This window comes from Leptidea sinapis, chromosome Z (genome assembly GCF_905404315.1).
Source record: "Leptidea sinapis chromosome Z, ilLepSina1.1, whole genome shotgun sequence".
Taxonomy (NCBI): Eukaryota; Metazoa; Arthropoda; class Insecta; order Lepidoptera; family Pieridae; genus Leptidea; species Leptidea sinapis.
Genome location: NC_066312.1, coordinates 35,802,887 through 35,816,966, shown reverse-complemented (window position 1 = coordinate 35,816,966; position 14,080 = coordinate 35,802,887).

Sequence of the window (14,080 nt, the reverse complement as noted above, 5' to 3'; positions counted from 1 at the left end):
CGTTGAAGGTACCGCCGCCCACGAGAGGAACAGCGGCACACCGGCGAAGTGCAAGTTCGGAAAAAGTGACCGCAAATAAAGACTCGTTCCTATAAGCAGAGTATTATTTCCAATCCCTGGCCCACTCTCGTGTCAATACAAACAGTAATACTTCATTTATATACAGAAAAAAAATATATATATATAAGTAACAATTTCATTGTATTGCACATAAAATATTTTTATTCATTGCAAAGTCAATGATTATCTATTGCAGTATTATTTAAAACTCTTCCTTGCCTAAGCCCAGCCGAGCCTTGAAAAACGGCCTTGTGAGGAGCAAGGTCTCAAACAATGCCGATATAAATAAAAAATTGATGGTTTGCTTATGTACGCACGCAATAAGATTTCTTGGCGCATTAAAATATTTATTCCCCGTCCTATTTAATGTTTATTTAAAGAACAATATTCAATTAAATTCGCCCAACGAATATTATTATACCTCATAATGTAGTTGAATAACGCTTATTTAAATATCATTATTTATTTAATATTTATATACACAATTAGAAAGAATTGAAACTTTTGTTTAAAACTTATATTGAAATTTATTATTTCTCATCCATTTGTTGTGGTTCAGTAAACATACCAGTTACAAGAGGCTTATGCTATCGCAAGTATGATTGATATGATAGTTGAACTATACATCATCAATCATAATTAACTCTTATACAGTGTCGGACTAAGCAAAAGCGGGGTCCGTAGCAAATTCTTTCAAAGAGCCCTTGATCTGTACCTATTGGAAATAGTATGTTACCGAGTGTCTGACGTGGTTTGTTTTACTTGGAAAAGTTTCACGTTTTTGGGACATCAAGTAAATTCAGTATACCTCCTTATAACTTTCATTCAACAAAAACACGCTTTATAGAAAACCGAACTAAAAAATAGAAAATAAATTTATAATTTACATCTATTCATTTCTTAAAGATGATAGATGAAAATTATATAAATTAACAAAAATCTTATCTTGCAAATTGGAAAAATGGAATAATTTTATCAAATTAATGTATTGTCATTGATCCTCAATAACTCTACGAAGTTTGAATGAAATCTGGCCAAAGTAGATAACGCCCAAATGAGTCGGTTACAAACAAACATACATACAGGTGAAGCTAATAAAAAGCGTGCAAAAATTACGCTCACACAGAGATGAGTGGGCTTAAATAATTGGGGCCCGCTTTCACGCGGGGCCTGTAGCAATTGCTACTCTTACTTACTGTGTGGTTAATCCGGCACTGATCTAATAATAATATTTTCCTGGCGATCTTTAAAATTCAGTCGATTAACTTATACTCGTACATCTAACGTTGTGAGTATTAAAATATTTGCTGCCGGACGGAGATGACTTGATCGTCGATGACTCGAGCTGCTCTTCGTTGTAGCTGGTAGTGGGGAGCGCCCGCCCAGAGTTGAGAACAGTACTAAATTCGGCGGTAGATTATAGTGAAGAACTGTCTCGCCTTACTGCCAACTACCAAGCTTTTTCAGGCGGCGGCAATCTAAGAAGCGGGGCCGTGTTAAGCGTGTGATCGGCACGGTGCTCCGGATCAGGCAGTGGTCCGACGACCCCAGAGGAGGGTCAACGCAAACTAGGTAGCCGTCCGGATGTGAAGGTCCAACAGTGATGGTGTATGATCTGGGATTCGCGTTGCGGCAATAACCAGTTGTGTCAAACCATATGCAAAGGCGAAGTCACGATGGTGCACCACCAGATCAACTGTCTACTCTTCAAGAAATAAGCAATTTGAATCAAATATTATGATATATAATATCGTATGTAAACTGATAAGGTCATTACATATTATGAAGTTAGTCACTAGGCGCGTCATTACGAGGAGGCCTACCAATTTAGAAAAACCGGAAAAATGTTGTATTTAAATGATAATTGTTGCTTTATACTCGTTGATTTAATTTTTTTTATATCATTTTAATTATTATTTATAGCTTTATGTATTGCATATAATGAGAAAAGATTACGATTGTCTCTTGAAGTAACTAGCTACTACTATTATAACCGTGATTGTTTGTATATTTGTTGCGGATAATAAGTTCTGTTATTGACGTCATAGCACCATATCTAGCACTAGTTTTTAATAGCTGTATTGAACATGGCGTGTTTCCTGACCTTCTGAAGTATAGTAAAATTACACCAATATTTAAATCGGGACTCACTTCTGACCCGAATAACTATCGCCCTGTTTCGGTGTTTCCGACCCTTAGTAAAATTTAAAAAAAAAATATTTTAAGCCTAATGCTTACTCACTTTAACACTTATAAGTTACTTCATATAAAACTTCATATAAATTTGGCTTTACTAGGGGACGCTCGACTACGGATGCAGGTGTTGAACTCATCAGGAATATTTTTTTGGCATGGGAGGATCACAGAATGCACTTGGTATCTTCTGTGATTTATCTAAGGCTTTTGATTGTGTTCAACATTCAACGCTGGTCAGGAAGCTATGCCACTATGGTATAAGAGGATCTGCACTCGATCTTCTGATCTCATATTTAAATAATAGGATTCAGAGGGTCCAGGTGAATGGCAGAAGATCTCCTGGGACTCCCCTCGGTATGGGGGTACCACAAGGGTCTATTCTTGGACCCTTCCTCTTCCTAATTTATATAAATGATCTACCTAACCTTGTAGAAAAAAAACACAAGGTGGTATTGTTTGCGGATGACACTTCACTTATATTCAAAGTGAAACGAAGTCAAGTTTTATATGACGAAGTAAACAATGCTCTATCTGACATCGTGTACTGGTTTAGCGCCAATAACTTATTGTTAAATAATCATAAAACTAAATATATTAAATTCACCGCGCCAAATGTCAAAAATGTAGATGCGAATGGAGAGGTGGTAAAACCAGTGGAATCTGCTGTATTTCTTGGCATTACTCTTGATTCCAAATTGCAGTGGGGCCCCCATATTGAAGGATTGGCGAATAGGCTTAGTTCTGCACCATATGCGGTTAAGAAAATTAGACGGTTAACTGACATAGATACGGCGAGTATAGTATACTTTAGTTATTTTCTTAGTATTATGTCCTATGGTATATTGTTATGGGGCAGTGCGGCCGATATTAATACTATCTTTGTGCTGCAGAAGAGGGCTATTCGCGCGATTTGTAACCTAGGTCCTAAAGAATCATTAAGAGAAAAATTTAAAGAAATAAACATTTTGACTGTTGCTTCTCAATACATTTTTGATATGTTTTGTATGTTCATAAGCACATTGAGGAATTTTCTAGAAACTGTGACATTCATAATGTTAACACGAGGAACAAACATAAACTTGTTATGCCTACTACTCGGTTGGGTTGAGTTAGTAAGTCTTTTGTTGGGCGATGTATATGCTTCTACAATATGATCCCAGAAAATGTACAAAACAAATGTGTTACAAAATTTAAAAGAATTGTTTGAAAACGTTTGTGTGGGAAAGGTTATTATAGCATAAACGATTTTCTTAATGACACCACGGACTGGGAATAAAGCGAACACCCTCAGGCTCTTTAATTATAAATGTTTATTGTACGATATTACATTGTAATTCATATTTTATGTTAAAAAAAAAGCCCGCTGAGTTTCTTGCGCCCATTCTTCTCAGGTCTGAGGCAGTCTCTTTTGAATGGGTGATAGATTTTGACGTTCAATAAGTGATTTTAAATCCTTTTTTGAATAAAACTATTTGAATTTGAATTTGAATATGTACTATAAAGTAAGTCTATAGCTTGTGTCTGTAATATATATAATAATAATTAATTAAATTGTTATAACCGTGATTTTTTGTATATTTGTTGCGGATGATATTTACTATAATGTGAGTCTATAGCTTCTGTCTGTATTATATATAATAATAATTGTATATTTTTTGTTAAATATTTGTGATAAATATACGTTTTATCACTGACACCAGTTCTAGGCTTTTTTTCCATTGACCATCCACTATTCATTCACTATTTTTTTTTTATATGAGAGGGGGCAAACGGGCAAGAGGCTCACGGGATGGGGAGAGGTGAGGCAACCGCCCATGGACATCCGCAACAACAGGTGTGTGAAGAAATGCGTTGCCGGCCTTTAAGGTGGAAGTATGCCTTTTCCTTGAAGGTCCCTAAGTCGTATCTGTTCGGGAAGACCGCTGTCGGTAGTTGATTCCACAAAGTGGCTGTGCGAGGCAAGAAATTTCGAAGAAAACGCGCGGTTGTGGAATGCCAGACGTCTACGTGATGCGGATGGTACTTTGCACGTAATGTCCGATGGTGGAATTCGGCCGCTGGAATGAACCCGAACAGCTCCTCTGAGCACTCCCCGTGATAAATGCGGTAGAAGATGCAGAGAGATCCCACATCTCTACGCAATGCTAGAGAATCAAGCCGATCGGAGATGACTTGATCATCGATGATTCGAGCCGCTCTTCGTTGTATGCGGTCAAATTGAAGAAGCTGGTACTGGGGAGCACCCGCCCAGAGGTGAGAACAGTACTCCATGTGAGGCCGAATTTGCGCCTTATAAAGTTGCAGGCGGTGGCTTTTAGTGAAGTACTGTCTCGCCTTACTGAGTACACCAAGCTTTTTAGAGGCCAGTTTGGCCTTCTCTTCCAAGTGACCACGGAACTGAACGTCGCTCGATATATCGACGCCAAGTATGCCAATACAGGCTGTAGCAGTTAGAGGAGTGATCTCGAATCGAGGGGATACGACAAAGGGAGACTTTTTAGTGGTGAACGCACAAACTTGTGTCTTCTTGGGGTTGAATTGGACTAAATTTTGTCGGCCCCATTCCGAGACTTTGCAAAGCATAGTCTCGATTTCAGACACAAGTTTGATCCGGTTCTTGTCGACGCTATCCCGGGACATGTTGGCACGGCCGGTGTAGGAAGCATACCCCGTGCTGTCGTCTGCATAGCAATGAATATTGCTGAAGAAGAAGAAACAGCGTAGGGGATAGCACACAGCCTTGCGGGACACCAGAGTTTATGGGTGTTAAGTCGGAGCATGCACCGTTGATAACAACCTTGATGCTCCGATCAGCCAAAAAGCTAGTGACCCATTTGCACAACTTCTCGGGAAGCCCATAGGATGGCAGTTTCGCTATAAGCGCTTTATGCCACACCCGATCAAAGGCCTTCGCTATGTCCAAACTCACCGCCAATGCCTCTCCCTTCGACTCAACCGCTTGCGCCCATTTATGGGTGAGGTACGCAAGAAGATCACCAGCTGAGCGACCCTGACGGAAACCGTACTGGCAGTCGCTGATCAGCTGGTGCCCCTCTAGGTATCCCAAGAGCTGGCGGTTGATGATCGACTCCATTACTTCGGAGAAAATGGAGGTAATGGCAATGGGGCGGTAGTTGGACGGATCTGAGCGTACACCTTTCTTAGGGATCGGGTGCACTAAAGCCGCCTTCCATAATTTCGGGACTACGCTTGATGAGTAGGAGAGCCGGAAAAGACGGGTAAGGACCGGCGCCAGTTCCGGAGCACATGTCCGTAGCACTATCGGGGGAATGCCATCGGGCCCGCTCGATTTGTGAATGTCCAAGGTGAGAAGCGCCTTAAGCACGGCACCATGCTGGATTTTTACCTCCGGCATATATGAATCGCACCGCAGAATATGCGGTGGTGGTGCACCTTGGTCATCCAGAGTCGAGTTGGACGCGAAGAGGGAGCCCAGGAGATCAGCTTTCTCTTTCGCTTCATGGGCCAGCGAGTCATCATCCCTGTGCAGTGGCGGAATGGCTGGCTGGCAGAAGTTTCCTTGGACAGCCTTGGCGAGCGACCAGAACGCACGAGTTCCCGAGGGAAGGCGTGCAAGTCTGTCGCCAATTCTGCCAATGTGCTTCGACTTCGCGTCAGCAATAACTCTTTTGAAGGACCTGGAGGCATGATTGAAGTGTTTTTTAAGTTTGCTGGAATTCACATCCTTAGATACCACCGCATTGACCCAAGCCTGATAGCACTCCTGCTTTCGGCGAGAGGCCATTTTGCAGGAGCGGTCAAACCATGGTTGGGACCTGCCACCGATAGGCACAGAGGAGGATGGAATAAGGAGTTCCATACCTTGCAGTACCACATCAGCAACAGCATCAGCAGCGGCATCTGGATCTCCCAGCGAAAAACAGATCTGCCTCCACGGGTAGGATGCAAAAAAGCACCGCATCTCGTCCCACTCTGCTGACCTATAGTGCCACACGCGGCGACAGCCTAAGAAGCGGGGCCGTGTTGGGCGCGTGATCGGCACGGTGCTCCGGATCAGGCAGTGGTCCGACGATCCCAGAGGAGGGTCAACGGAAACTAGGTAGCCGTTCGGATGTGAGGTCAACAGAAGGTGAAGGTGTATGATCTTGCACATCTGGGATTCGCGTTGGCGCAATAACCAGTTGCGTCAGACCATATGCTAAGGCGAAGTCGTGAACAGATCTCCCTGCATGATCAGTGGTACGTGAGCCTAACCATTCGGCGTGGTGGGCGTTAAAATCGCCAAGAAACACGATCTCTGCAGTGGGGATCTGCTCCAACACGGAATCTGTAGCCATTTGGATGTATTCGAGGAGCCGGTCAGTCTCTGCGTTACCGCTATGGGACCTATACAGGCATGCGTAGATTCGCGGATGGTCATCGCAGTCTACACGCAGCCAGATGATGGATAGGTCCTGTCCTTCAAGAAAACTCAGGCGTCGAGAACAGACATCCTCCCTGACGTAAACGCACACGCCAGCCCGTGGTATAAAGGAGTGTTCCAAATTATACCCCGGGTAGGAAAGGTAAGATGAATCAGCCAGGGAGGATATCTGTGTCTCGGTTAAAAAGAGCAGGGCCGGCTTCGCCGTCTCCAGGTGAAAGTGGACGGCATTTAAATTTGAGCGAAGCCCCCTGATGTTGCAAAAGTCCACAGCGAGTGTGGAGGAGGGTGGTTTGAGCCTCCTGCTCTGTTTGCCCCGAGTCAGCGCAGATTTGCCCCCTCCAGAATACGCTGGGCAACCACTGTTAGGTACAGGCCCTAATTGTGGACGCCCAGGGACGGATTCTCCAGGGCTGCATAGCCTGGTACCGTCCTGAAGTAGTCTCGTTTTAGTGTGTGCTGCCATTTGTATTTGGGAGGGGGGGTGTAGGCCTCCGGATACCCCACTCACCGGACGAAACACAGCGGCATAGCCGCTATTTCACGCCGGTTTCGAGTGGGGGAGTGGTATTTCTCCGGGCGTGCCGGCCCAATTCGGTTGTGTCCGTGAGGACCCAACATGGCACTACCACTCCTGAACATATACAGCCCGCGACTTCATCCGTATAAATTTCGTAATCGCGCATCTTCGGAAAATCTTAAAAATGTTATTTACTTCTCAAGGTGTATATAAAAATGTTCATGACTGGCTATTTAGTTATACCCGGTTCACATTATTTCAGCGAAGTATTCTAGTCCAGTGCTACAATAATGTGAACCTGTACTGGAGTGTACCATTACAGACTGGATTGACAGTCTATTATTCATTCCAGCTCGCCCATTCGAGTGCCACTGGAATAGTTATTTAGTACTTCATTAAACGTTCAACAGTGAACACACAGTTTGTTTTTTTTTTTAAATTTAATAGTTAATTCCTAACAATAAAGCTGAAACCCAAATACTTCAGTATGTTTCTTTGCACAGAGAACATGTGTGTTTGTTGATTAGATATCACTTCTGATTATATAGTAATAATTTCAAAGATTACATAGATTATTTCTAAAATAATTTCTAAACTTCTTTCTTGAAAGCATTGTCACTATAATGTTACAGATCTAACAGCTTTTGAATGACTGGAATAATGTGGACTGTAATATGAACCAGTCCAGAATTGGACTGGATTAACTCGCTGGATTACTGGACTGGAGTAATGTGAACATCAAGGCGTGAAACAATACCAAACAAACTCATGGAACATCCGCTACTGCTTGTATGTCAACGTGGACTAGTAATAATATAATATAAAACGCAGCAGGACTTTGTTGTTTCTTTGTGGGACCTTGCGTGTGAATTGTTAATAAATAATGTAATAACCTTGTTAATAAATATATACTATTTATTTACACAGGAAATGCTGAAATAGTTTTATTTAAAAGCTATTTTGTACTCTATCTGCTATTAATAAAGGATAAATATTACACATCAAATGATCAAAGTTGTTTCGGTGATTATAGCTCGGTAAATGATCAAAAAGTTGATGAAATATTACATTTGTAGATATCATAGAGAATTCAACCGAGTAGATTGTTATTTCATTATAACTATATTTTTTCATTTAAAGTCAAATTAATGTGCTCACAATTTTAAATTATCTTTAGTAAAAACGTAATTAATTTATTATATATATATTTTTTTTTATGGAATAGGAGGACAACCGAGCGTACGGGTCACCTGGTGTTAAGTGATCACCGCCGCCCACATTCTCTTGCAACACCAGAGGAATCACAAGAGTGTTGCCGGCCTTTAAGGAAGGTGTACGCGCTTTTTTTGAAGGTACCCATGTCGTATTGTCCCGGACACACCGCACAAGGAAGCTCATTCCATAGCTTTGTAGTACGAGGGAGAAAGCTCCTTGAAAACCGCACTGTGGAGGTGGGGATGAAATCCTAACTTGTGGCGTGTCGTGCGAAGGTGGAATTCGGCGGCAGGAATCAGGTTAAACAGCTCTTCGGAACACTCCCCGTGATAAATGCGGTAGAAAACACACAATGAAGCGACGTCTCTACGCAACGCCAAGTATCCAGCCGTTCACAGAGCACTAGGTCCCCTATAATTCCAGCTGCTCTGCGTTGCACGTGGTCAAATGGATCGAGCTGATATTGGGGTGCGCCAGAGCGGAGATGACAGCAATACTCTATGTGTGGCCGGACCTGCACTTTGTAGAGCGCTAGAATGTGGGCCGGCTTGAAGTATTGCCGTGCTCTATTTATGACGCCCAGTTTCTTCGAAACCAATTTGGCTTTGCCCTCCAGATGGCCACGGAATTGGCAATCGCTCGAAATTTCGAGACCCAGTATTCCGATACTAGGGGAAGTGTTATAGAAGAGCGGTGATACGGCAAATGGGGTTTTTTTTGTGGTAAACGCGCAAACTTGAGTCTTCTGGGGGTTAAATTGGACATGGTTCAACTTACCCCATTGCGCGACCTTCTCGAGAGAGGACTCGTTAGAAGACATAAGTTTCTCCCGGCACTGGTCGACGTTTTCCCAAGAGAGACCTGCATGGCCCGTGTATACGGCATATAATTAAGACTTATTGTAACACCTGTTTATTATACCTAATAAAGAAAATAAAATAAATAAAACTTTAGACAATGCCTCGGCCAAGTTACGTGTAGGGCGTCAACCTACACACCTGAATACTGAAATGTACAAAATAGTTCATACAGAACTCGAACGGTTGGCTCAGTGGTAAGTGCGCTCGGATGGAACCCGAGAGAGAGGTCGCGGGTTCGAATCCCCGCATCTAAATGGTAAGACTGGCTTTTTTAAAAAAACACATTAGGTACAAGTGAAAATAGTTACGGCTAAACAAGATTATGGCCAAGAGCTCCGATTTCTGAATCGGAGATACGGTTAAGGCGGCTCAGTGAGCCACGGGACCCTGGACCAGTCACCAGATGAAGTACCTTATGCTTTAACTTCACTGGCTACTGCAATTCATGATCTGACTAATACACTACCTCGGTCATTCATGTAAAAGGAAATTGTATTATTTTATTATCACAACGAATTATATTTAAAAAAAGCGAATGTGATATATGTTGTTGGATAGCTGCTACCTACATAAGGGGACATTTTTTTAATGTTTAGATTTTTTAACGGCGAATTAAATATACCGGATGATTCTTATAACTTTTGAAATAACTATGTTGTGTGCAATGAAATGTAATATTATTATTTCTGATATTAGTTAAAATGAATATTTTGTTATAAGTAGGTATAACTCTTATATTAGGAATTAAAATTGATATTTTTTTTTTGTTATCTGCATTGTAGGTATAAGTTTATTTTTATTAATTTAATTTTATTATTCGAATTAAGCACTTGGTAAAGGAATACAACACATATAACTGAATCTTTAGGTATATAAGATGTTAGAAATTTTTTAATATTTATATAACCTCCATCGGCCGTAGTCCAAATTTAACTAATATATATTTTCACAAACAAGTAGGTAATTACCATTTATCAAACCAATAATAAATAGGTACTTTTGTTATTTAAATTAAACATCTATCAAATTTAAATTGGTAATTGTTACCCTTTTAAATTCATTTAAATTTAATTATTATATAACTATGAGCTATTATTAAGTAGACATTATTTTAAATTATAACTCACACGGTCGTAAAATTATGTTTGTGAGGAAATAATAATAAATTTTCTTATGACAGTTGTTTAACTCTATCACTTCTTAAACACAAAGTGTATCTTTATAATATATTGACCTGGGTGGGGTACCCAACCTTGGGGTATGACCATCTAAAATCAGCATTACTGGGTTGGTTTTAGAAGCGTTGGTGAGTATCACAAACTTCTGACACCATTTTAAGTAAATGTCTGCAGTGATCCATCCAGAATCTGGACATTCTGCCATGAGTTCTGAGGAGTTCCATTGAGCATTTCGGGCTCCATACTGTTTTCTGGGATATATAAACATTGGAGGAAAGCATGTACCTGCAGCGTTGAAACAAATTTCAATCGTTATAGTTGAACCTCGTTCAGCTGATGTCACAGCTCCCACTTGCTTTTTACCCGTTGCTGCGATCATTTTGACCCGTATTTTGGCACCACCGACACACCTGTTTCGTCACAATTGTAAATCCTGTTTGGAGTAAAAGGTTTAGCCAAGCAGCACGAGCCGCTGACGTATTTTCTGGCTTTCGTAAACTCAAGACAGGATGACGGTTAAGAAATCCACGCAACCAGTCTTTACCGGGCTCTTCCTTGAGATCGTTATATTTATGTTTTTTGTTGTTACGAACCGGTAGCTCATAAGCTAACTTCTGGAATTCGGAAGTTGACAGACCAAATAATCGTTCTGCCATTTCCTTCAAATAAGTAACAAGTATTTGTTCTTCTTCTACTTCGGAAAACACTGTAGTAATTGGACCCAAGGGGACCTTGACTTTTAGTAAATTATTGTCTCTTTTTCTCGCTTGGTTAACTTTACGCTCGAGTGTTGTTTGAAGGACATTATAAGCCTTGCTCACCGATTTGTAACCTTTTTTTCCATCCAAAACTTCTTAAATGGCTAATTTAATTTGTTCTTCACACCACCCTCCTCTATCAGTTTTTGTTTTATAATTCCAAACATAATTTATAAAAAAAAGATATTTAAACAAAAGAATAATGATATTTTGAATTAAATTTACATCCAAAAAATAATAACAAATCAGCGGGTAAGATGGGGGTACCAACCCCGTCTTGCCCGCAAGTAGGTACCCCATTTTCCCAAACTGTACTTATAAGTTGTATTAAATTTTTTGAGGTAATAAGTCAAAGCAAACCGGAACGAAATAATGAGTTTAGAATAGTAAAATAAAAAATCATTAATAAAAAAATAAGTAAGGCAGCTTGTATAACATACTCGTATATTACGAGCAGTCACGCAGTTTATATACGTCAATAGTTAGATAAAACCACTTAAAATTAAAAAAACATAGTAACCAACAAGAAAGGTGCACTTCTTCGAAAATTATTTTTGTGACACTAACAACTAATGCTAAACACTGTCAAATAGTGTTAAAATTAATTTTCTTGTGACACTGCATTACCTATTTTGGTAGGGTCCCCATCTTACCTCGCTACCCCGTCTTACACCACCTTCCCCTACACATTTAAGGACTAAGGATATTCGCAGTCTGAAAGCAGACAGCAAAAGTGTGCTTTAAGACAATGTAAGCACACCTTTCTCCTTAGTCGTGTGTCAACTGTCACTGTACGAATCGGGTCTCAATGCAACATACACGATAACCTGAACTGAGTAAATGGTTTAAATTGCTGCTTTTTGACGAAGAATATTTTAAATAACTAGAGTAAATGCAGCAATGTAGACACACATTGCCTTGGCCCGTGGCACATCGTACCTACTCCCGCAACCTCGTACTATGTAGTACAATAATTATATATTATTATTCTTTGCCGCAACGAACGGATCGTAATTTCGTAGAATAGCCATACGTTTCAAATTGTATCTAAGAACTGCGTGATTGTAATCACTGTCTAAAATATTTCTGTTGTAATGTATGGCTGGTTATGGAAAACCTCTCTGTATATTAAGATATGTAAATAGTAAATACAAACATAATTAATTAAAATTCAATATATACAAAATATGACTTGTTCATTTGCGTGTAATATCTACGTAAAAGAAGTATAAATAGAAGGTATAGCGATATTAAATATTACTTATATATACTATAGTTGAGAAAAAGTTGGTTCATGGGTATATATCTCTAGAGACTCAAGGGTTTTTCTAGTAAATAAAACTGCCAACAACTCTTATGCACTTGTCATATAATATACTAAATCTTTAAATTCGTTTAGGCAATATTTTAAAGACATAATTTGTTAGTAATTATTTACAAATTAGGAATTTATATACCAACAATGAAATTTATATTTCCTCCAATAGTTGAACGTTTAATTAATTAAGAATTAAGATCATTACAACTGCTAGTTATCTGCGTGATTCTATGACTTGGAGTACAATTTTATGAAATAGTTTTCAAAGCTAATATTATACACGCTATAAATCTTTTCCTAATTTGACTTACTTATTTATCACATTTCCAGTGTTTAAGTGTATAATGGTATATTTTTACAAATTGTAACGTTATTTTTCAATATTCACCACGTCTCTGCATTTTGATATGCCCCTAAAAATTACATAATTATTGCATTGTGATAACATTAGATCTCATGGTCATGCTACTTGCGTACGTAGAGCTATAGGTACCTAGTACCAAATAATTTATAAAAGTATTACTATGCCAATATCAGCAATCAAGTATAATTTGAAAATCTAATTCAAACAGTGTATAGTAGTAACCTACTCTAACACTCGAGAATATTAATTATTTAGTCTTGTTATCAAACGAAAATAGCATGATTATATTAATATACGAAGCGTACAGGGGCAAACAAAGAAATGTCACTTAAACAGTTTTTTGTGTGATTAACACTTTAATGTTTGAGAATATAAAAAAATCTCTAACATATGAATTGATTAGAACTACTGATAGGAACTTTAGTTTACCTTACAAAGATCAGCTTTAGATACAAATAAACTTTTGGCGAAAATGAACAAATAGATAAAGTTTGAAAAAAGATAGAAAGTAACAAACTTTTATAAAGTACGAAGACATGCAGCAATGCCCTTTAAAAGCCATACAGGGAATGTTCAAACCTACTATTATGTATGGATAACACCTTCAACATACACTTGTGCTTAAATAGAACAAAACATTTACAAGTCCATAAGGTCTTTGTACTTTCCTGCAATAATAAGCTGCAAATTTTGGAAGATAAAAGTAAGGTGTTTTGAAATGGTGAAGATTTGAACGACTATGGTTGTTTTTGTGCTTTTTACATCATGTGGCATAAAAATAGGCCCGAAAAGCTAAGTGTTGCTATACATTATACTTAGTGGGAGGCTCCTTTGCACAGGTTGCCGGCTATATTATGGGTACCACAACGGCGCCTATTTCTGCCGTAAAGCAGTAATGTGTAAGCATTACTATATTTTAGTCTGAGGGGTGCCGTAAATAGTGAAATTACCGGGCAAATGAGACTTAACATCTTATGTCTCAAGTTGACGAGCGCAGATGAAGTGCCGCTCAGAATTTTTGGGTTTTTCAAGAATCCTGAGTGGCACTGCATTGTATTATGGGCAAGGCGTATCGATTACCATCAAACTGAACTAAACGTCCCACTCATCTCGCCTCTCCTTGTCATAAAAAAAAAAACTTCATTTATATTTGTATTTTTTGTGTCATTCCTTGTTTCGCCCCTGCACAGGCTAGCCGGTTATATT